This window comes from Vicia villosa, linkage group LG6, assembly GCF_029867415.1.
Source record: "Vicia villosa cultivar HV-30 ecotype Madison, WI linkage group LG6, Vvil1.0, whole genome shotgun sequence".
In the NCBI taxonomy this organism is placed as follows: Eukaryota; Viridiplantae; Streptophyta; class Magnoliopsida; order Fabales; family Fabaceae; genus Vicia; species Vicia villosa.
Window position 1 is genome coordinate 151,097,818 of NC_081185.1, and position 24,727 is coordinate 151,122,544.

The following is a 24,727-nucleotide window of genomic DNA, read 5'->3' on the forward strand; positions in this document are numbered from 1 at the left end:
TTATGTAGTAGTATATTTTATAAGTAAATCATTGAATCTAAAACGGAGAGTGCTAAAAAGTTTATAGATAAATGAAATTATTATTGAATAATAATAAAGTGAAAGGAATTTAAATTTAATTTTTTTAATTTTAAAATTAAACTCTTTCATAAAATCAAAAAATAAGTTTTGATAATAAATGTAGAATTTTGTACATAAATTAAAAAATTTGAAACTTTTTCTATGCTTTTCACACTCTGGTTTATAGAAGCTCATGTCGAAAGGTCATGGTACTTACCACTTTCGTTTTTTTGCAGAAATTCGTTTACCACTTGACCTTAAGTGTTTGGTTAAGTTTGTTTTGTTTTTAATAAAATAAATTTTGTTTTAAAAAATAACTTTTATATTTTTTTAAAATATAAAAAAATTTAAATTTGTTCTCTTATAAATTTAAAGATTAGTTTTGACATTTTAAAACATAAATATACATTATTAAATATATTGTAATTTTAAAAAATTGTATTTAAAAGAAATTGTATCTCAAAAATAATTTTTATAAAAAATTAATTAAAATATCTTTAAAATTAAGTAATTTTCTGAAATTTTGATATCCAAAAATATTAAAATAAAATACCTAAAATAATATTTTAAGAATAACTATTAAAATCATTTTTTTTAATTTTTATAAAAAAAATCAAACAAAAACATTTTTAAAAATCATTTAAAAATACTAAAACAAAATGCCATTTTTTATAATAGCAATAAATTAGTTTACAATTGATATTATTTATAAATTATTTTTTATGAGCATTTTAAAAAAAAAATCACCATGTTAATAGTATTTGTCTATAAAAGATATGATATAATTAAAAGTATATTAATAAAATGATAATTAATAAGTTAAAATTTTAAAAGGACTCATGCAAAACATGACAAAAACAAAATCTCAAATAGATCTACATTTAAGATCATGTAGTAGTATTAGTGTTATGCATGAGACATATTTTGTCATGAATGATCTATTAGTTCCAAAAATGTAATGTTAGTGTTATCAAAAGGAATGTTTTCTTATCTATGAAATCTTTTGTTATCAAAAGTATTTGGTGAAACTCACGGCCGGAACTAATTTCAATAATGCCCGACAACTCTCGACTGTTAACATAATTAAAGAGGCAGTTAACTAGTTCTGATATTTATTGTTTACTAGCTCCAATACTAAACAAGAATTATTTCAAAATGAAATGAAACACTTTCAATTTGTAATACAAATTTATTTTCAATTGTATCTTTTATTTAATATTAATTACATCATTTTTTATTTAATAATTTGTTTATATCTAATCTCCTAGTTAAAGTAGCATGTATATATTATTTAATTTAATATTTGGTGTGTCTATGGCTAAACTACTTCATACTTAATTTTATAGTAATTTTATCTAAATATTTATTACTATTTGTTTTATTTAATTGTTTAAATTATTATTCACTATATTAAAAAAATTATTTATTTTATTATTAATGTTATATTCAAGAACGAGAAATGGATGTAGTTGAAGAACAAATGATTTTAAAATGGTGATGTTGATCTCTGTCACGACGGCACGGGGTGGACCTGCATGGTTAACACTCCAACATCTAAGTCAGTTCAATATTCAAAATGAGTATAGTGAAAAGTGAAGATCAGATAATGTACATTATTCTTTGTTTATGAACCGATTTTATATATTGGGTCAAGTGAAATTGAATTGAGAAGAATTGGGTTTTAGTCATTTCGGCCTCTGACCGATCTAGAACACTTGTCCTCAAGACTTTGTCGGACATTGAAGGAGTCGGGGAAAGCCTTAAGAGGTGTTGGTTGGCCTCTGGGATGTTGTCCGATGTGAAATAGAACTGAAACACTTTGAATTAGTTGAAAAGTAGTGGAGAACAAGTGCATTAAAGATAATCTGATCATTGAAACGTTTCATAGCCTTCTTCTAACACGTGTGGTGACGTGACTAGTTAGGGCATTGAGAGGCTTATAGTGTTTTTCTAAGGAGGAATTTAGCTATGGATCTCCTAACCACTTCCCTTAATCGATCTAGACTGTTCCTCTGTTTTTGCCTATAATTAGGAGGAGTTGAGCGTTTTGGAAATCTTTCACAAACACCGATATTCGAGTTCGCTCATATTCACTACCTTAGTAGACGCCTTCGTTTCTTCTCCCTTTAAAGAATTAATCGGAATAGTTGTAGTTCTTTACTCAAAATATTTTTCTTCCTTCATTTATTCCGCTTCATCCATCTCACACCTCAAGTACCTCCCTGAACTTAAGCTTTTTCTTCAGTATTTCATGTTTTCTATTCAGGATGAGTGATAGTGTTGCTAACCTAAATAGTGATTATAAGAGCGATACTTCTTTTGATGATTCTGATTCGAAAAGGGTATATGGGGATTCTTTAAAAGAGGGGACTTCTTCGTCTAATTCATTAGAAGCCCTTTTGTCAACTATCGACGGAGAGGTTAATAGCGCTAAAGTCCATGCCCATCCCATCTTGAAAGAGGAGGAAATGCAAGCAAATGGGTAGAGGAGAGAACGTGCTAAAAGCTATATACAAATTTGTTTGGGGATAAATCCCAAGAATGTTCACGTGAGGGCCTACTTGGATCTTCAAGACAGGCCAAATGCAGCGGACCATGGCTGGATAGACACAATAATAACATGCATTTCATCTGCTCTGAGCACTAAGGCTACCATAAATGTTGTTGGAATCATGGTCTATGATTTCCTTGAATGGCTAGCTCTTCTAGTTAGGCCAGAAATAAAGATATGCAGTTCCTTTGATGATTGTGTGATCACCCTATACGAGTGTCTGTTCACAAGAATTATCTTGTGGTTGTCCTTTTCTGACTTCGAGATAACTGTTTTGAAGCATTTAAAAGTTGTCCCATCCTAACTCCATTCGACATCTTGGGTTTACCTGAGGGAATTTCAATTGTGTTGAATATAAGTCTTGGAAGCCTTCTCATGGGTTGTTTTTCAATCTGTTCCATCTGATGTGTTCATCACAGGACAAATTCCAAAACCAAAGGCTCATTATCCTTCTACCGGACAATCCTTGGTTCTTCCCTTTCACCCCGGACTGGGGCAATTTTATGATAAATCCCCTCATGCCTGCGGCTCATCTCGCTTTTAACTACAATCCTTTAGATTCTCCTTATTTTGTCGGGGTTCCTTCTCAAAGTATTGGTCTTCTATTCATTTTACTCGGGACACTCATTCCTACCACACCAGGTTGGGTCTATAACGCCCGTTTATTTTTATTCGATTATTTAATTAACTGTTTGTGAATTATTTGATGAAATTATGAGTTATTTGTGAATCGGTTCCTTTGTTAGTTCGAGTCGGCGTCATTCCTCTGATACATAACACTAGTGGGGATGGACGCTTAATTGTTTTCTTTGTTGGATTTTGAATAATTATTGAGGCCTTCTCAAATATTGATGTTGGCCATTGTTGAATTAAGTTGCTATGTTGATTTTAATTGAATTATGAATAATTTCCGCTGCGTAATAAAAGATGTTTTTAATATTATATTGTTTTGATCGGTTCATCCGACATTGAATGTGTTATGTTTCCGTTAATAATTACGAGTAATGGTTATGTTATGAAGACATGTGACATCCTAGTTTTGAGATGGATTGCTTTAAATGAAACTTTGTACTCTGATTTTATTATTATTCAACGGAGTAAATTAGGATGTTACAGGGTCATGTTTCTCATGATGAGGCGGTGATGAAGGAAGACTTGCATTACTGGTTTTAGAGGCTCGGCTATGAGGAATGGTTCGGCCCATGTGAGGTGCCCCCTACCGAGGCGAGGAAAAGGAAAATTGACACTTACATCATTGCGAGTATTGTCAATCAAGGGAAGAGGAAAAATATTTTTGGCGTGGAAGAAGTCCTCATGCTTTTTTTACATGTATGATTGTATTTTGCAGATAATATGGGAAAGTAGCATATTCTCTATGACCTTGCTAGTGCTCAAGTTATTCAAGTCATGGTTCCTTCTCTAGCGACCGCTGCTTCTGGTCTGACCCCTGCTCCATTTTCGACTACTGATACTTCTACTTCTGTGTTGGAGGTATATCAACATGTGGATGTTGTGGCCAGTTTGACTATGGAGGAGTCATCCTTGCCTCTAGTTTCCATAAAGAGGGCATGGAATGAAGATCAAAGATCCCCGGGAAGAGGGTTCTCTAAAACGGAATTGTTTCGCTTGGATGCTTCTTCGGGGGAAGTAAACCCCTACATAGGGATGTTGAATGTCTTATCTTCCTAGATTTCAAGCACTCTTGAGAAGGATGTCACTACTGTCTCGAAGTGGGATTTATCTTTTGTTCAAAATCTCTCAGAGAAGGAGAATATGGAACTCATCTCCGAGATTACTCATAGTATGTACTAGGTTGCTTCTCTATTCTCCCTTGTTTCTATTAACAAGTGAGACGTGTTATATCTAAGCAATCACACCAAGGAAATGGACATTTGGAAAAGTAAATATGAATTTATGGAACAAAGGTGTTCTACTGTCCAAGAGAAACATATTGCATTGTAGGAGAAGGTAAAAGGTGCTGACTTTTTGTAAGAGGAGGAGAAAAACCACGACTCCCCTTCTACTATGGATGCTCGGGTAACTAAGTCGGAGGATACCCTCAAAGTGGCGAAAAAGCAGTATCAGGATGCCTCAGATGCTGTTGAGGAGAAGCCTCGTCAAGGAAAGTAGCATCAGAAGACTCTTTTTCAGAAAGTCGAGGCTTACGTCGAGACCATGGACGTTTTTAAAGGCGAAGTTGTCAGCCTGAGGTATGCACTATGTGACTCCTTTCAGCAGATTTTATAGTCCGTGTTTGGGGTTCGTGACCAAGTCGTGAAGCATGCGAGGAAGTTATGCCCTGCCGCCATTATTTTGGTTGAGGCGTTTAACCCATTTCATGATGCTTCCTAGGTGACTCAAGAGGGTGATCTTGGTACCTCGAGAAGCTTCGACTTGATTTCTTCCTATTTCCTATGTATAGTTTTGTTTCTTATAATGCTTCCCAGGCTTGGCACCTTGATTGTAATAATTATTAACATTTCTAAAAATATTTTTACCTCATTGATTCATGTGTTATTAAATGTAGAGTCTTGAACTTGGCTTCATTTTGTTATTTGCAACTTGACGTAATGGATGATGTTAACCACCTTTTTTGTGTATTTAGCATTCATTGTGATAACCTATTTGTTTGTGCACTGTATGGCCAAATTTTTTATGCCAGAATTAATCACAAGTTCATGAAGGAAGTATAAGCTCTTACATTAGCAATAAATAGTGCCCAACTTCCTCCAACCAGTTGTTTCATGAATATAATGTCTTTTGTTCCCAAGTCTATCCCAGAACTTCTGAATACCAGAGAATCAATAGTGGATTTTTATTTCTCCACCTGAGTTTTAGACTATCTTAAACCATAAGTCCTTAAGACATTTGATCGGAAAAATAGCAAGTGTACTATTTTTACCGATGTAGTTATAGTGAGTTTTCCCAATATCAATCTCGAGGAATGCGTAGTAAATACCTATTTTACTCTTGATTCTAATGAACAAAAACACTGGTTGGTTTGATTTATAAGACTTTAAATGATAAACGTAACAATATAGTGACAATTGTTCTATTAAGAAAAAGCATGATAGGATGAGTGGTTGAATCAACAAGTCATGATCCAAATCAAGATTTCCTCAATACACATGAAACTTTCAATTACCTAACTGTTAGTTACCAAAATGTGTTAATATCTAGTTTAATTTTTGGTAACTTTCGAGTCGTTTAATTGCAAATTATTAGTTATTTCTCTTTGAATTCGTATATATAATCGTATATTTATTTTATCGTTTGAATAGTTCTTATTTGCTCATTTTTTGTCTAAAATTGTAGGTTTGTTTGATGGATGGAAGCTTGAACCATGGAAAGTGCTTAGAAGGGATTTTAAGATGTTTCAAGAAGAATTTCTGGGCTGCAAGGCGTGCTTAGCGCGGTCAAAGCGCGGTTTTGGTGAAAAGCAAAAGGTTCTGGCAATAACTTCTGCGCTAAGCCCGGTCGTAGCGCGCTTAGCGCGAATTAGGGCGGTTTAGCAATTTTTGAGGGCGCGCTAAGAGGGCTTTATGGTGCTTAGCGCGGTCTGCGATATTTTGTGTTTCTATTTAAGGATCAGATCATAATTTTGTGAGAGTTAGACCATTTTAAGAGCAACAAAGAGCATATATCACTATAGTAACCTAGAATCGAAGAATCAGAGCATTGATCGTCGAGAAATCACCGTTGATGCTTGTTAATCTTCATTCCTTCCTTCTTGTGCAAGCTACCATGTCTATGGATAGCTAAACCCCTTTGATATTAAGACAAGATGTAATCTTCCTTTCATTTTGTATGTTTTTCTTGTGAATATTGTGTATGAACAAGTTATGAATCAATATAGATGATCTAGTTTGTTTACTCTTGAATTTCTATGGTTTAAATGTTTGTGAAATAAAATATTTACATCTTGATCTAACTCTATCATCTATCAAACATTAAGTCTAGACATGGAATTAATGGTTGATATTCACTTTGTATCGGTTTATAAATGTTATTTGTGTTGTTCAATCGGTTGAGAAATCATTGGCTGAACAATACAGTAAAACTTGCTATAACATTGCGAAAACGAATGGTATAGACGAACGATACGTGAAGTTATTGATTGATAACAAATTCATATGCATATTCGTAGGAAGACATACAATTTTAGGTTGATGAAATCAAGTCTTGATACTTCTTTATAACTTTAGAACTTTCCTAATTTAAATCTTTGCTACTAAAACTTGTGAATGATCTTTTATCAAACCAAATCCAAAGTAACTCTAACTCAAGACAATATAAATTGTAGAACGGCGGTAATATCACACCAATCCCTATGGAAATGATAAACTAAAAGTACTCCAATATACTTACAACACTAACCTTAAAGTGTTCTTCCTTAAGTCCTTAATGAAAGAAACTATTAAACTACCAATCCTTATTCGAATGACCATTCAAACAATTCTTGATTTTAACCATGAATATAATCAAGGTTAATGGTGATTAACAAGAGATCCTAGTCCTAGGTGGTACCCCTATTAACCTAATTGTGTGAAAACCCTAACAATCACAATCCTGTTAACTGTTAGTCATAGATCTATCTGTATTTATCTGAATACAAAAGCATAACAACATCACACAATTGAATTGAAATAGATAAACGGTGCATTAAGGAAATAATATATCCGATTTCATTACAAATATCAAATAAGGACCACCCCGTAGCATTGGGGGGTTTAGCCTCTCACAATATTCAAAGAAAACATAGTATAGGAGTTAAACACTACAAAGAATAATGATGACGTTGATCTTCAATGGTGGCTGCCCTTGAATCTCTCTATCTACGAATCCTCCGTGATAGCTATCTTCTCCTTGGTGATATTTTCTCTTGTACGTCCAAAAATTCCCTCTCTCCTTACACAAGCTTCGTTCAAATAGTGTCAACATCAGTCTCCGTGTCAGCAAAATAGTCAAAAGTACCCTTAATGACAATACAGATTAAAACAAATCACCAAGTGAAATTCTACATCCGCATCCATCTACACGAGCCATGTTGATGCACACGGGTGCCTGTGTTGATCTCCTGACCCTTGTGGCATTGCAACTTTGCATTCGACCAATCAACACGGGTCATGTTGATGCACACGGGGGCCCGTGTTGAACCTCTGACTTCAGCTTTTGCATGCATTTCTGTAGCTTTGCAACACGGGACGTGTTGATGCACACGGTGGCCCGTGTTGACCTCCTGATTCTCCAAAAAAACTTCTATCCCTCAGCCTTCCAGAGTCCCCAAAGTCTGACACATCAACCTGAAACACTAACACTACCGACAAAGGCATAAAAAGAATCTTTTGACATAAAATTTTAAAAAAATGCAATGCAATGCTATAGATTGAGAAACACACTAAACTTACTTGAAAACAAATAAAAACGGCCAAAAGTATTACCAAAGTGATGAATTTGTGCCGGATAAATGATGGAAACTTAATAGAAATGGTGACCGATCAACATTCCAAGTGATCATGCAAATTACTCATCTAGGTCTCCACAAAACCTACAACAAAGTCATTAATAATTTTCAATAAAGAACACAATGTTAGAGATAATGAGAAACCTATCAAAGACAAACCTGCAACAACACCAAACACGTTACATTTACATCTAGATATTGAGTAAGCTACGACAAATAAAAATTTCTACCAATACTATAAATGCTTATCATATCCCTTTATCCATGGTTCTTTGGTGATTTGGTCATTTTCAATGAATAGTCTTTGCTTCATCTGCCTTCCATTTACATCATTACCGTCGAGTATTGCTTCATTCATATGATTGCTTAAAAAGTCTGATTGCTCAGTAAATAAAGCCAAGTACTTCAAAAGCGCAGTCAAAATAGATGGACAACTTTCCTTCAAGTACTCGAAACCATCAGTTTGCATCACAGCTGAAAAAAAGAAGGGAAATATAAAACTTCAGTTGATAATCACAGTTCTGGATGAAGAACAAATAAGTACCAGTACCAATTTCCCAAAGATATGGGTAGAATTGTAAAATCCATCTTATATGGCATCCTAATTAAAAGAGTGTTAAAATCACAACCACATCAAAATCAGTATGCTCAATTTAATCCAACCGTTAAGTTTCAACTTTTAACCTATCTAGATAATTGGCGGGGGAAATTCAGTATGCTCTGATGAAAAATAAGCCTTAAACTAATATAGCATGGAAAAAATTTATTAAAGTTAAAATATTGTATTCAAAGGACTCACAGTTAATTCAAAAACCAAGAGATATGATCATAGCCATACCCTGCATTTATCAATCTTTGTTGTTGGTAAGAATCCCGGAGAAGTGAAAATATGTGTATTTGGATCATAAAACTTAAACATTGGGCTATACAAGAGTAACATATATTATAAATATTGTTAGTTTCATGATAGGGAGATATTTGCAATTACTCATGCTTCTTCAACCTACCTCTTTAATAAGAGCCATGTTAGCACCGTAAAATGATTGTATTGTTTCAATGTCTTCCCAATAGTCTCTGAAAAAAATGCCTAAAATAAATCTTCTACCTTTATTTTTATGACCTCTACAAATAAATGAGGTATATTTATTCTACCAAACTTATATTAATTGGGCAATATATTCCTTCACTGATGCCCAAATGATTTCAGATCCAAAGTCATTGGATATCAGATACCTCTATTTTAGAAGCTTGAGTAAAACATCGGTCTTGAGTAAGTAAATAAAGTATTATGTATTAGTTATCGGTCAATCAATAAAGTTATCAAGAGGAAAGAAATTAAATTATTTTACTTGAACTTTCATACATGTATAGGACTTACCATTGCTTTAAGATTAAATCCTTAATTTCACAAATGATCCGCAATATTTGAACAAAACTTCCATTTCTAGACATCCATTTGGATATGGAATTCATATCATAACTTACAACATGATTCACAAAGTTAGCAATTCGGATTAAACTCATGATGCAATTGAAAAAACCATCCAAATCATAATTCAATTTGTATTTGTATTAAAAGCATGAAACATGGATAGAAAATTATCTTCACAATATAGAACTTAACATGTTGTATACTACTATTTGATCATAGTGGTCTTTATGTTGAGTTTACAAAATAGAAAACTTAACATGCTTATGCGAAACTGAAATACAACCACATTAAATTCAATTTTTTTCACCCCAGGATGAAAATAACATATCAATAACACAAGAAAACCATAAACTTTCAATAAAACATAGAATCAAAGACATGGCATGCTTATGTGTGACTGAAATACAACAAAATCAAATTCAAAATTTTTAACCCATGAATGAAAATAACATATCAACGACACAAGAAAACCACGGACCTTCAATAAAACATAGAGTCAAACACACTTCCATGCTTATGTGAAACTGAAATTCAACAACATAATGTTGAATTTATTTTACCAAATTACAATCGGTTAGCAAACTCACTAATCTACAAACCGAAACAACAAAAGACATTGTACTGTTTCTTAATCTGTTTCTCGGTCCATCCATTCACCTTAAAACGTTAAAAATATGTTTACCGCAAACCTTAAACTAGAGACTCTTTCTGTTCCGGTTGCCGCTACAATCATCGGCGAAATCATTCACCGTCAAGAACAGTAAAAAAACAAATAGAAACAAAAAAACACACGAAGTTATAATATCATACCCAAAATTCATCTTTTTATGTTTTTCCATACTTAAACAAGAGATTCTTTTAGTTTCTTCCACCGCGAGAATCATCCACGAAATCATTCACCGTCAAGACTTTATTATTTCACACAACTTCACAATATTCGACTTTGAGATTTAAAGAAGAAGAAAAAGAAAATAAGAAAAGAATGAGGAAGGGAAAGAGAATAGAGAGAACTGAAATGGAAAATGGTTATGATGAAAGGAAAAGAGGGGAGCTTAAAGTAGAAATCGAAAGAGATAAAAGAGAGGGAAATATATATTTTTTTAAAGTGGAGAGAACATGGGCTAGCTTTTCGGGATAGAGGAGGAGGAAGAAAGGGAAAAGTGAGAGATTTTTTTTTTGAAGAGACACGGTTAAATGAAAGCATGACATACTTCTGCCACTTGTCAAAAAGCAATGTTTTTGTTCTAAACTGGGCCAATGCATGGCCCAAACACATAAAGAGGCCCAACTTCAGCCTAATCCAAGGGAAAAGCCCAATCTAGTTCCTCGTCACCTGGGCGCTGACCTGCCCGTACACCGGGCCCGTGCCATTCTTGGTTCGAATTGGCAAGTCCACGAGCTCCTTGAGCAGAATTAAGCAGATAGTCGACTAGGCGCTCCCTGCGAGCATATCTGCCTACCCCTTCCGTCCGAGGACCCTCTTCCCCGTAGGGTTCTTTCACTTTCAACCCTCTGAATAAAGCGGAGTCCACACACTCCCTAAAAGACCGTGCTCCCCTTTAAACTTCGGAGTGGTTGAGGCAGGATGGAGACCTCGTGTTGGTCTCCACTACACACGTAGGATCCTGACCGTCTCTAAATTAGGCCTGGGCATCCAGTCTAATGTGGAGATCTTAACCCAACGCTGGGGCTATAAATACCCTCTTCACTAGAGGGTTAAGTAACTTCATTCATTTTCACTCTTACCTTATACTTGCATTCTGATTGCTCTCTCTTCTCACTTTGGCATTAGAGCACCTTGCAGGTACACCCCTCTAATTCATAGGAATCCAACATGTTGCAGACCTTGACGATCTTCCGATCAACTTTAATTAGTCAATATATTTTAAATTAATAAATTACAGCTAAGGGTAAAATGTAATGTAATCGAAAATTGAGTTAAAGGATAAATTAGGAAGAGAAAATAGCATTTTTTAATCTTAGTTAGATAGATAGTTGATTTCTCCAACAATAAGACGAAATAGATATTTTGTTTTGACCGTTAATTTCCAGACATCAAGGGCTCTCACCCCACTCCCAAAAAACCTAAATTCTCTTCACCTTCATTCTTCGCCATAACTGCTTCCCGCTTCCGAGATTGAATCTGAACTCTCTCTCCATGACGCCACCGTGGCTCGTATCAACGACGGCAGTTTCGGTTCATGTCCTTCCTCCGTCATCTCCGCTCAACAAAAATGGCAACTCAAATACCTCCGTCACTTATCGACAATTCGGTTCGATTATCAAAGACCTACGCGCAAGTCACCACAGCCGCCACTATTGTTCTTCAACCCATGTTTCCGTGAAGGAATGTTCGACAAAGGAGACATTGTTATTATGCTTACGGTTCGGTTAAGAAATCGATGGAGGCTTACGTCACTCGTGCCCGTTGAAAAGTGATTGAAGTTCCTCATCCTTTTCCGATGAGTTCTAATGAAGAGAAAGGCTTTGGAGATGGGAAAAAGTGATGGTAAAAAGATTAGGTTAGCCGTGATTGATCATGTGACTTCTATGCCGTGTGTTGTGATTTCTGTGAAGGAGTTGATTCAAATTTGTAGAGAGGAAGTTGTTGAACAAGTTTTTGTTGATGCTGTTCATTCCATTGGGTGTACCGATGTTGACATGCAAGAGATTGGTGCTGATTATTACATTAGTAATTTGCATAAGTGGTTTTTGTACTCTAGGAAAAACCCTAACTCTGGTGGTGGTGATTTGCCTCATCCTGTGGTGTCTTATGAGTATGAAAATGGATTGGCTGTGGAAAGTTCGTGGATTGGGACAAGGGATTATAGTTCTCGGTTGGTTATGCCTTGTGCCTGATGTTTTGGAATTTGTGAATAGGTTTGAAGGTGGTATTGAAGGGATTAAGAAGAGGAATCATGAAGCTGTTATTGAGATGGGAGAGATGCTGGCTAAGGCTTGGGGAACTCATCTCGGGAGTCCTTCACATATGTGTGCTAGCATGATTAGGGTTGTTTTGCCTGAATGTTTGGGGATTCGTAGTGATTCTGATGCTCTCAAGTTAAGGACACATTTTAGGGATGTTTTTAGAGTTGAAGTTCCTATATACTATAGACCACCTAGAGATGGAAAAGTGGAGCCTGTGACGGGGTATGCTCGGATTTCTCATCATGTTTACAACAAAGTCGAGGATTATTACACGTTTAGGAATGCTGTTAACCAACTCGTGGATAATGGGTTTGCTTGTACTCTTCTTTCCTACTGAAAAGGTTTGCTCACATTCCCTTTTGACAATACTTCTAATTTTACAATAATTGTATGATGATATGAATTTTGTTTTGCTTTGATAACCGACAACGATTAGGTTGGTGATTGTGTCTTAATTTGGCGCCACGCCCCCTTAAGATGTTCTTACGCATGCAAGGGTTATATTTTTCCTGATGATCACTAAGTGCCATTTTCCTTGCAAATTTATAAACTTATTGTTGCTCTATTACATGCATAGCGGTTTCCTGTTACATGCATAGCGGTTTCTTGTTACATGCATAGCAGTTTCTTGTGTAAAATACTTGTCAGGAATATTAAATGATTTAAATTTGAGTTTTATAACTTATATTAGCGGTTTCCTGTTACTTGCATAGCGGTTTCTTGTTACATGCATAGCGGTTTCTTGTGTAAAATACTTGTCAGGAATATTAAATGATTTAAATTTGAGTTTTATAACTTATATTAGCGGTTTCCTGTTACATGCAGAGCGGTTTCTTGTGTAATATACTTGTCAGGAATATTAAATGATTTAAATTTGAGTTTTATAACTTATATTAGCGGTTTCCTGTTACTTGCATAGCGGTTTCTTGTAACATGCATAGCAGCATAGCGGTTTCTTGTTACATGCATAGCGGTTTCTTGTTACATGCATAGCGGTTTCCTGTTACATGCATAGCGGTTTCTTGTGTAATATACTTGTCAGGAATATTAAATGATTTAAATTTGAGTTTTATAACTTATATTAGCGGTTTCCTGTTACTTGCATAGCGGTTTCTTGTTACTTGCATAGCGGTTTCCTGTTACATGCATAGCGGTTTCCTGTTACATGCATAGCGGTTTCTTGTGTAAAATACTTGTCAGGAATATTAAATGATTTAAATTTGAGTTTTATAACTTATATTAGCAGTTTCCCGTTACATGCATAGCGGTTTCTTGTTACATGCATAGCGGTTTCTTGTTACATGCATAGCGGTTTCTTGTGTAAAATACTTGTTAGGAATATGAAATGATTTAAATTTGAGTTTTATAACTTCTATTAGGTTCTTGCTTTAGTGTTGTTAAATTTTGATTACGATATTTGTCGTGACCCTCTGATTGTGTCATTTTGTTGTTCTCCTGGCTGGTGATCATTTAGCGTCGTTTTCTATGCAAACTGACAACTTATTGTCGTTCTATGCATGTCTATTAAAACCAGAGACCAATACATGTCAGAAATGTTAAATGATTTAAATTTGAATCTTATAAGTTGTATTAATTACTTGCCTTTGGTGTTGTTAAATTTTGATTACGATGTTTCTCGTGATCCTCTGATCGTGTCGTTTTGTTGTTCTCCGTTTGTGTGATCATTTAGCGTCGTTTTCTATGCAAACCGACAACTTATTGTCGTTCTATGCATGTCTATTAAAACCAGAAACCAATACATGTCAGAAATATTAAATGATTTAAATTTGAATCTTATAAGTTGTATTAATTACTTGCCTTTGGTGTTGTTAAATTTTGATTACGATGTTTCTCTTGACCCTCTGATCATGTCGTTTTGTTGTTCTCCGTGCTAGTGATAACTTATTGTTGTTCAATGCATGTCATTTGAAACCAATCTCCGTGTAAATACTTGTCAGAAATCTTAAATGACTTAAAGTTGAATTTTATAAGTTGTATTAGTTACATTCCTTTAGTTTTGTTGAATTTTAATTATGATATTTGACGCTAACCCGTGATCATGCCATTTTGTTTTCTCCTGCCCGATGATCACTTAGCGTTGTTGTATTTTCAAACTGATTTTTTTTAATAACTGATAGCTTACTATTGTAATTTGCATGTTTATTGAAACCAATACATGGGTAAATTACTTGTCAGGAAAATTTAATGATTCAAATTTGAATTTGTAAGTGCTATTAATCAGTATTATGAAATAGCGGCGCCATAGCAGATATACATGTCTGTTTTTGGGCTTGCCGCAATGGTAAATATCGGTGAGTATTGGAGTTTTTCCGCCATAATCTGATATAACGGCGTCGCAAAGCGGGCAGTAAGTTGTAATTTTGACTGTCCGTCATGGACCGCCATACGCCATCGAAAACACTGCTATTAATTACTTTCCTTTGCTGTTTGTTGAATCTTGATTATGAGGTTTGTTGTGAATCCGCGGTCATGTCGTTTTGTTGCTCTTACCTAACCCTGTTTTCTTTTCAATCTGATTACCTATTGTAGTTCCATGCATTTCTGTTGAAATCAATAAATACTTATCAGGAACATTTATTATGATGTTTGTCAGTGATCATATGTTGTTTTATTATTCTGGGGCTGTTGATCTCTTAGGGATGTTTCCTTTGCCAACTTATTATTTCCTTCATAAACAAAACTATCATTGAAAGTAGTTAATATTTTCTTGAGAACCATGGGATAGAGCAAATCAAATGTGCCTTTTTGTTCCACTAGTAAACTTGTTGAAACTTTCCTGCATTTTAGTATAGAGGCAGCAAAGTCGAGGATTATTACAAGTTTAGAGATATGTTAACCAACTCGTGGATAATATGGGTTTGCTTGTACTTGTCTTTCCAACTGAAAAGGTTTGCTCACATTCCCTTTTGACAATACTTCTAATTTTGCAATAATTGTATGATGATATGAATTTTGTTTTGCATTGATAACCGGCAACGATTAGGTTGGTGATTGTGTCTTAATTTGGCGCCACATCCCCTTGCTCTTACACATGCAAGGGTTATATTTTGGCTGATGATTACTAAGTGCCATTTCCTTGCAAACTTCTAACTTATTGTTCGGTTACATGCATAGCATATTCTTGTGTAATATACTTGTTCTTGTGTAAAATATTTGTCAGGAATATTAAATGATTTGAATTTGAGTTTTGTAACTTATATTAATTACTTGCTTTGGTGTTGTTAAATTTTGACTACGATGTTTATCGTGACCCTCTGATCGTGTCGTTTTGTTGTTCTCCTTGCTGGTAATCATTTAGCGTCGTTTTCTATGCAAACCGACAACATATTGTTGTTCTGTGCATGTGTATAAAAACCAGAAATCAATACATGTCAGAATTATTAAATGATTTAAATTTGAAGCTTATAATTTGGAGTATTAATTACTTGTCTTTGGTGTTGTTAAATTTTGATTACGAAGTTTCTCGTGACCCTCTGATCGTGTCGTTTTGTTGTTCTCCTGGCTGGTGATCATTTAGCGTTGTTTTCTATGCAAATCAACTACTTATTGTCGTTCTATGCATGTCTATTAAAACCAGAGACCAATACATGTCACAAATATTAAATGATTTAAATTTGAATCTTATAAGTCGTATTACTTATTTGCCTTTGGTGTTGTTAAATTTTGATTACGATGTTTCTCGTGACCCTCTTATCGTGTAGTTTTGTTGTTTTCCGTTCTGGTGATCATTTAGCGTCGTTTTCTATGCAAACCGGCAACTTATTGTCGTTCTATGCAAGTCTATTAAAACCAGAGACCAATACATGTCCGAAATATTAAATGATTTAAATTTGAATCTTATAAGTTGTATTAATTACTTGCCTTTGGTGTTGTTAAATTTTGATTACGACGTTTCTCGTGACCCTCTGTTCGTGTCTTTTTGTTATTCTCCGTTTGTGTGATCGTTAGAGTCGTTTTCTATGCAATCCGACAACTTATTGTCGATCTATGCATGTCTATTAAAACCAGAGACCAATACTATGTCAGAAATATTAAATGATTTAAATTTGAATCTTACAAGTTGTATTAATTACTTGTCTTTGGTGTTGTTAAATTTTGATTACGATGTTTCTTGTGACCCTCTGCTCGTGTAGTTTTGTTGTTCTCCTGGTTGGTGATCATTTAGCGTCGTTTTCTAAGCAAACCGACAACTTATTGTCGTTCTATGCATGTCTATTAAAACCAGATACCAATACATGTCTGAAATATTAAATGATTTAAATTGGAATCTTATAAGTTGTATTAATTACTTGCCTTTGGTGTAGTTAAATTTTGATTACGATGTTTCTCGTGACGCTTTGATCGTGTTGTTTTGTTGTTCTCCTGGTTGGTGATCATTTAGCGTCGTTTTCTATGCAAACCGACAACTTATTGTCGTTCTATGCATGTTTGTTGAAACCAATACTTGTCAGAAATATTAAACTGATTTAAATTTGAATTTTATAAGTTGTCTTAATTACATGCCTTGGGTGTTGTTAAATTTTGATTACGGTGTTTGTCGTGACCCTTTGATCATGTCGTTTTGTTCTTTGTGTTGGTGATAACTTATTGTTGTTCTATGCATGTTTGTTGAAACCAATACATGTCAGAAATATTAAACTGATTTAAATTTGAATATTTTAAGTTGTATTAATTACTTGCCTTGGGTGTTGTTAAATTTTGATTACGATGTTTGTTGTGTCCCTTTGATTGTGTCGTTTTGTTGCTCTCCGTGCTGGTGATAACTTATTGTTGTTCTACGCATGTCTGTTGAAACCAATACATGTCAGAAATATTAAATTGATTTAAATTTGAATTTTATAAGTTGCATTAATTACTTGCCATGTGTGTTGTTAAATTTTTATTACGATGTTTATCGTGACCCTTTGGTCATGTCGTTTTGTTGTTCTCCGTGCTGGCGAAAACTTATTGTTGTTCTATGCATGTCTGTTGAACCCAATACCTGTCAGAAATATTAAACTGATTTAAATTTGAATTTTTTAAGTTGCATTAATTACTTGCCTTGGGTGTTGTTAAATTTTGATTACGATGTTTGTTGTGACCCATTGTGTCGTTTTGTTGTTCTCAGAGCTGGTGATAACTTGTTGTTATATGTATGTCTGTTGAAACCAATACAGGTCAGAAATATTAAACTGATTTAAATTTGAATTTTATAAGTTGCATTAATTACTTGCCTTGTTTGTTGTTAAATTGTGATTACGATGTTTGTCGTGACGCTTTGATCATGTCGTTTTGTTCTCCGTGCTGGTGATAACTTATTGTTGTTCTATGCATTTTTGTTGAAACCAATATCTGTGTAAATACGTGTCAGAAATCTTAAATTACTTAAAGTTGAATTTTATAAGTAGTTACATTCATTTAGTTTTGTTGAATTTTGATTATGATATTTGACGCGAACCCTTGATTATGCCATTTTGTTGTTCTCCTGGCCGGTGATCACTTAGCGGACAATAAGGTGTGATTATGGCTCTCCGCCATCTGCCATCGACAACACTTCTATTAATTACATTCATTTACTGTTTGTTGAATCTTGACTATAATGTTTGTTGTGAATCCGCAACCATGACGTTGTGTTGGTCTTACCTAACACTGTTTTCTTTTCGATCTGATAATTTATTGTAGTTCCATGAAATTCTGTGGAAATCAATAAATACTTGTTGCTCTTACCTAGCACTGTTTTCTTTTCAATCTGATAAGTTTTTGCAGTTCCATGAATTTCTGTTGAAATCAATAAATACTTGTCAGAAATACTTGTCTGTGATAACTTTGATGTTTGTCTGTGATCATATGTTGTTTTATTGTTCCTGCATTTGAGTAGAGGCAGCAAATTCTTTGGAAATTGTTAAAGAACCCATGTAGTAAAATTCGGTTTGATTCTCTCATGGTGTAATGATTTTCACTGTCATTTGAAGTTGCCAACTGCTTCTTCAGGTTTATATTTGAAGTTGGCCATTTCTATGCTTTATAATTTTATGTTTATAATTAATTTTAATTATTAAAACAATTCTAATGATTTTTTTTTTTTTTTGGAAAAAGTAAAAGGAAATCTGGGATAATTGGGAATCTCATTTTAATAACGCAAAACTTGATTCCTAATGTAACCAGTAACAAACAGCCAATAAACTTGATTTCTTGTCTTCATCCTCCAATTGTCCGACAAAATTGCAACATTGTTTTTTTTCTTCTTTTTCACTACTGCCATTAATTGTTTCTTATTTTTTTTAATCTATTTTCACTATGATAAATAATTAAGATTAACTTTTAAAACGATAAATAATTAAAAATACAAAATTTACTAACACTTAAAAGTAGTAAAAATGTAAATGAATATAAGTATATTTCCAAACTGAATTTTATAAGTTGTTATATTTCTTTTAAGGTAAGTTAAATTTGAATTACATGATCATCTTTTTACAATACATGTTCTCAAGTTTGTCACCATTAAATTGTGATTAAACAGAGTTTTATAGCTAGATTGTCACACTTAAACTTTGCTTAAATAGAGTCACAATTAAAGTACGACTAAAGAGAGTTTTATAGTAAGGCTTGTCAGTTAAATTTTGAGTAAAACATTTTGAATAAAAAATAAGGTCTCAAATTGTTTTGTAATGGCAAACTTGTAATAAAAATAAGTAATTAAGATTGAAGGATTTAATTTTAACGAAAGTGTTTTTATCATTTTCACTTAATATTTTTATCATTTTGACTTATTTTCTTGATTATTCAAAATTTATTTTAGTATATTTTTGTAATCTGAGTAGTGTACTTAAAATTTAACTTAGTAATATATTTTATAAGTAAATCATGGAATTTAAAAGGAAGAGAGTACCCAAAAAAAAGTTGTACACAAATGAATTTCCTATTGAATAATAAAAGAAGAGAATTTAAATTTAATTTTGTAACTATAAAATCAAAATTTCATAAAATCACAAAATAAGTCTCAAAGGAACTAAACCTTGGTATTTGATACACATGAAAAATGATAGAGGGGAAAAAAATATTATAGAGGAGAGAAAATGAAAGGCACTAATATGTTTGGTATTTGATAGATAAGAAATATTATAAGAGAGAAAAAGAAATATTATAGATGGTATTTGATAGATAAGAAATATTATAAGGAGAGAAAAAGAAATATTATAGATGACAGAAAATGAAAGTCACTAGTTTCGCTAAGAAAAAATATTTTTGTATTTTTAAATATTAAATTTTTTTCTTGTAAATTTAAAGATTAATTTTGACATTTTATAACATAAATATATATTATTGAAGATCAAAATATATTTAAAATTGTAATTTTTTTAAAAAAAAGTATATCTTTAAAATAATTTTTATAAAAAAAACTATTTAAAATATTATAACATTTTTAGAATACTATTCAAACCAAATTTCATTTGAATTTTTTATTTAAAAAATTTATAAACCCAAAATATATAAAATCATAAAAAATTAATTTTAAAAAATAAAATAAAACAAACATGCCATTTGTGACAATATAAATTAGTTAACAATTTTTGTGAACATTCTTAATAAAAAATTCACCATACCAATATTTTTCTAAAAAAGATATAATATGATTAAAAGTATATTAATAAAATGATAATTAATAAGTTAAAATTTTAAAAAGACTCATGCAAAACATGACAACAACAAAATCTCAAATAGTTCTATATTTAAGATCATGTAGTATTAGTGTTGTGCATGGGACATCTCTTCGTTCAAGAAATGTAGTGTTAATGACTTAATGTTATCTAAGGAATGTTTTTTTATGTATGGAATGTTTTAAAGTTGATGTCTAGGCACTAAAACTAAAACTATTTGGTGAAGTTCACGGCTGGAACTAATTTCAGTGGCCGACAACTCCCGACTGTTAACCTAAGTAAAGAGCCAGTTAACTGTTTCTGATATTTATTGTTTACTAGTTTCAATTCTAAACAAAAATTATATTAAAATAATGAAACACTTTCAATTTGTAATACAATTTTATTTTCAATTGTATCTTTTATTTAATATTATTTATATCATTTATAATTTAATATTTTTTTATATCTTGTGGTTAAAGTAACATGTATTTAGTAATAAAGGTATATTAGTATTACATGCATTACTTAATTTAAAATTTATTGACTTTTGTTTATTGTTCCGTGTCGGTCAAACTCCTCCTCCGCTCCAAACTTGTAAACAAAGTCTAGAAGTATATTAGTAATACATGCATTAATTAATTTAAAAGTTATTGACTTTTGCTTATTGTTTCGTGTCGGCCAACGATCCGGGATCCATTGCTCTGCATCGGCTAAAGGCCCCGATAACACGAGGCTCATTATCTAGCCTATTCGACCAGGCCCAAAGTATTAATACCTTCGTAAAGGGTTCTAGTGCTAACCATGTAGGTACCACCCCTTAGGTCCGCCGTATCGGAGATAACAACACCGGTTAACGACACCGCATCAAGACCGATACCTTTGGTTCAAGAAGCACCGTGTTCGCAACCTTTGATCTACGGTGTCGCAACAACGTAGTGCATGGAAGCTCCAATCTTCTGTAGTTTATCCAATCATCACCATTTCTGGTTCCGCAAAGAAACAATTGCGTCGTCTATGAGATTAGACTTTTGATTTCCAAGAATTTCATGTCTGATCCTCAAATCTGAGCTTCTAAGAAATATTCGACGAAGTAAGTGAGACTTCACACTGGAGAGATCTTAGACCAACGACGTTTCAATCGATCAAACTTCAGTACAACACTGTTCGATCGTCCGCTTCCACCTCCAACAACTATGAAAAGACACCATAAGGGATCTCTGAATGATATCTCAGATCTAGGGCAGTCCAGTCGGCCAGAAAAAGTTTAGACTTAGGCCAACCCGAAATATTGATCTCCAACTCCCGCTGAGGTTCACGAAGAAACCCCCTATGATTTGGACGTGCGACCGACCGAAATTCGAATGGCAAGAAAGGAGTTGAGATTCGAGGGCTACCTTTACAGGGGTCACCAACAAACCAAGCATTTCCCTCAACAAGGCCTACGACTCTCCCAACAACTTCAAAGTCGATGAGTTTCATGGCATCCAGTTCAGCTTTAAGGTCTCGTTGGATCCCAAAATTGGCACCCAAGAAGACTTGGCATCAACCCCTTCGAGTAGTGGCAAAGCGAAGATACTAACAATTTCCACCAAGGATGAGATAAGGGGAAAAACTGACATCGTGCAAGTGACATTAGTTCGTAGTTAATGGCGCCCAGGTGGCACGAGCTAGTAGTTAACACCGGGCGCCAAATAGGTATCGTGGTGCATCATGAGGACATATTAAAATTTCCACTGAATGCACTCATGGCTTCCAGCGACCAAATAACAAAGCAGGGAGCACCTAGATTTATCTAGAAACGGACTTCCCGAGTCCCGGTTAATGGAAGACCTTTCAGTATTCAGCTCCGTATATAGTCTGACACATCTGTTCGGGAAGGGGTGAGCATCAAGGAATGCATCATCCCAAATCTTCCACCCGGAAGAAGCATCAGAAAGATTTCAAAGAGGTCTGGGCCCAAGTAACTCGGGCCACTTCAACCCCGGAAAGAAGACTTGGAAAGGTACAGCAGAGGCCAAATACATCCCAAGCCAAAAGCTCAGCCCTCTAAAGCTAGCTGAACATCAAACCTCCCGAATTCCAGGCGTCTGGTATACACTTGTGGCCGACCGCAAGATTTAATTAATGTATGTGTAAACTAATTAGAGTGGGATTCAACTTATTCCAAGAGTAAGTTTTTTATTACTTACTCCAAATCATATCCTTTAAATTGAATATAATCTAATGGTTAACATTTTTATTTAATTGTAATTAACATTTTTACTTAATTAACCATTTGATTAAATCTAATTTAAAGGCTATGATTTGGAGTAAGATAAAAAAACGTACTCTTGGAGTAAGTTGAACTCCACTAATATATTAGACAAAAATGCAAATGTATATTGCAGTGAACCGGGGAGCAAGCAACACAGTTAATGCCCATCTTAAGGATCTAGGGGTGCTATCTGAGACCTTTTTCCCATTCAAATACAACATTAAAACCCCTGAAACTTTGCACACGTGAAGATTCATGGGTGCTATCGAATACGCTTCGAGCGCCCGACTACAACAACCAATTCCCCACAACGTATTATGCCTATTTAGAAGTCAGGGGTATTGTCGTATACGCTTTAAGTGCTTGACTACAACAATCAACTCCCCACAACGCCTCGTGCGCCTTCAGAAGTTAGGGGTTCTGTCAGATACGCTTCAAGTGCATGATTACAACAATCAATTCCCCACAGCACCTATGGTGCATCCGCCTCTAGATCTGAGGGCGAGCGTGGTAAAGCTTCAAGACATCCACCTCGATCCGAGCTATAGCCTCGGGGTAGAGATGGGGATCCTCTACCTCTTGACATGTAAGATCCTATGTGATGCGGAGCGTAGTTCAAAATATGGACGCATCTAACCGGTTTCATGTGCCTCGTCTGTAAGTACAATTCAAAACATGATTAACATGCATCATACCTTATCCGCGTAAACATGATTATGGCATGAAATACCTACAGGTACGACGGAGAGCATAAATGATCAAAGTCAATCTCATGTTCCACCAGTCTCAATCCGACATACAGACACTTCAACTACAAAAAACACTTCCCCCGAGCAAGCACATTCCGAACACAACCATGTGCTACTACCTCAACATTCTATCAAGACATCACATACATCTTAACGCGACCCGCTTCCAGGAGAAACAATCATACACGACTCTTCAAAATACTTAAGGTCATTTACACTTTAAACAACTATTATTTATCGCTTTTACAACAATTATGCAAATTAGATTGTTATAAAGCAATCTTTAGTTATCCTCGGATCTAAATTATCCTCGGATCCCAGGCGGACAATGACGACGGATAAAAAAGGAACAATATTATACCAAAAGGCATAAGCATGCAAATGTAAAAATTGAAATATATATTAAAAATATTGTTTACAGATCGAGGATCAAATCCCAATCAGATATTACAGGAGAAAGTAAAAGGAAAAAGAACAAAACAACGCTCAGATGTCGGCACTTAGCTCCTCAAATCCAGGTAGACATGGCAACAGGGGGGTGAATTTCACCAGCCCCGCCCCTGCTCTGCCTCCCTATAGTAGACCCGCCCCTACCTCTAAACCCAGTCGGGGTAAAAACTTACCACCCACCCCTGCCCCCAAAGGAGAATGGATTTCACAAGCCCTGCCTCTGCCCTGCCTCCCTGTGAGAAACACTAAGAACATACCTGAATTTATGATGAGGATTCTTATTCGATTTTTGATTTTTTTTATTTGAATTCTTCTCTCTTCTCTTCCTTCTTCATTCATATGTATCTTTGATGATTAAAATACTATTTTATTTTGTTTGAGAGAAAACAGAAAGAATAAGAAAAATTGTTTTTTCTTTTTTAATGGTGCCTATTTTTATAGACATCTTACTCCAAAAGTCATATCTCATCCCAACAATTTTGTCCCAATAGCCATGAAGAGAGAGAAAAATTTAAATTTTATTTTGAATTTCAAAATAAAAATTCCACTGACTTAATTATTCAATCAAACTCAAACAATAGAATGGATGCTCCTAAGACATGTGAGCAAATGATAATAATAAGTACCATTCATATGCAGTTGCTGTATGTAGCATAATGTATGGAATGGTTTGGCCTATGATATGAATGTTGTTAGTAGATTTATGGTTGATCTAGAACCATTGTGTTGGTCTACACTCAAGTGGATCTTAGAAATACTTGGATGGTTCTTTATCAACTAGTTTAAAATTCAAAATAGATCATCATGACAAGAAACCAATCATGGGATATATTAGACTCAGATAATGCAAGAAATGAGGATACCAGAAAATAACTCTCTTGTTAAAGTAATATCATTTTCATATTGAATCAAATTAATCGTGCACAATATATTTTGATTCTCAATTTAAAAAATATTCATATCTCATTTTGTTATAACATCGTCGCTCTCATATGATTTTGACATTATCGTGTCAGATATCATCGGTATCTGAAATTGCGTGTCCGATAACATTTGATTAGTATGGAACAAATATTCCTTGATTTACTTTTGAACCATTCAATTTGTGAACTAAATATATATTCACATTTTAAAATCATTGAATCTAGCATCAACATATACTATATACAATCAAAATAAGAGTTATGATCCTATATTAT

The 24,727-nt window shown here is 34.1% G+C and overlaps 1 pseudogene; it reads left to right on the plus strand.

The window, feature by feature from the left end:
* The first annotated feature begins 4,018 nt into the window (after nt 1-4,018).
* Nucleotides 4,019-19,634, plus strand: LOC131614995 (probable L-cysteine desulfhydrase, chloroplastic; annotated as a pseudogene).
* Nucleotides 19,635-24,727: the final 5,093 nt, after the last annotated feature.